Source organism: Grammomys surdaster, unplaced genomic scaffold, assembly GCF_004785775.1.
Source record: "Grammomys surdaster isolate TR1022 unplaced genomic scaffold, NIH_TR_1.0 317040, whole genome shotgun sequence".
NCBI classification, from domain to species: Eukaryota; Metazoa; Chordata; class Mammalia; order Rodentia; family Muridae; genus Grammomys; species Grammomys surdaster.
This window is the reverse complement of record NW_021626719.1, coordinates 1,412-2,131: the sequence shown is the minus strand read 5'-3', so window position 1 is coordinate 2,131 and position 720 is coordinate 1,412. Positions and strand designations below refer to the sequence as shown.

The 720-nt window shown below is 41.2% G+C and overlaps 1 non-coding gene across 1 annotated transcript; it reads left to right on the top strand.

Annotated features, from left to right (window-relative positions):
• Positions 1-269: 269 nt before the first annotated feature.
• LOC114616335 lies at positions 270-400 on the top strand. The gene has a single exon (XR_003710622.1). It is a non-coding gene; the product is annotated as a small nucleolar RNA SNORA17 (small nucleolar RNA).
• The last annotated feature ends 320 nt before the right edge of the window (positions 401-720 follow it).

Genomic DNA, 720 nt, shown 5'->3' with positions numbered 1-720 from the left:
TATTGGAGACAATTGCTCTGTAGTCTTGTCAAACTATGTTTTATGTTAATGAGTCTTCACTACATGGCCAGAGCTTAGGAATCTCCTGGTCTAATTTAAGATTTGAAAATAGATTGGCTAATTATTCTTTGGTAATAGGTCTTTCCTTTGAAAATAATATTAGCTGTTTTGTTGCTGTCGTTGTTGTAGTTTTTGGTTTTGTGGTTTTACTCTTAAATCGTACAGACCAGAATTCTACTGACATTTAATGATTTAAATTATTGACAGTGTCTGCCACTAGATCATTGGCAGGGTGGCAGTTGTGTCTCATGTGCCTCAGTAGGAGGCAGAGAAGAGAGAGGGAATGTGTAAGCTCAGTGTTGTGGTCTGAGAACATATGAACAATGAAGAGTATAACACAGGACTGAAGGAGCTGAAGGGATTCTCAACCCAATAGGAAGAACAGGAATATTAATCAACCAGAACACACACACACCCACACACACACACTGAGCTCCCAGGGAAAAAAGCAACAACAAAAAAGGACACATGGAAGAACTCATGACTCCAGCCTATTATGTAGCAGAAGATGCTCTTGTGGGATATCAATAGGATTGGCCTTTGGTCCTGTGAAGGCTCGATGATACCCCAGTGTAGAAGAGTGGCAGGAAGGGTAGGCTGGCATGGGTGGGAAGGTGGGAAAAACCTCATAGAATCAGGGGAAGTACAGATAGTATATGG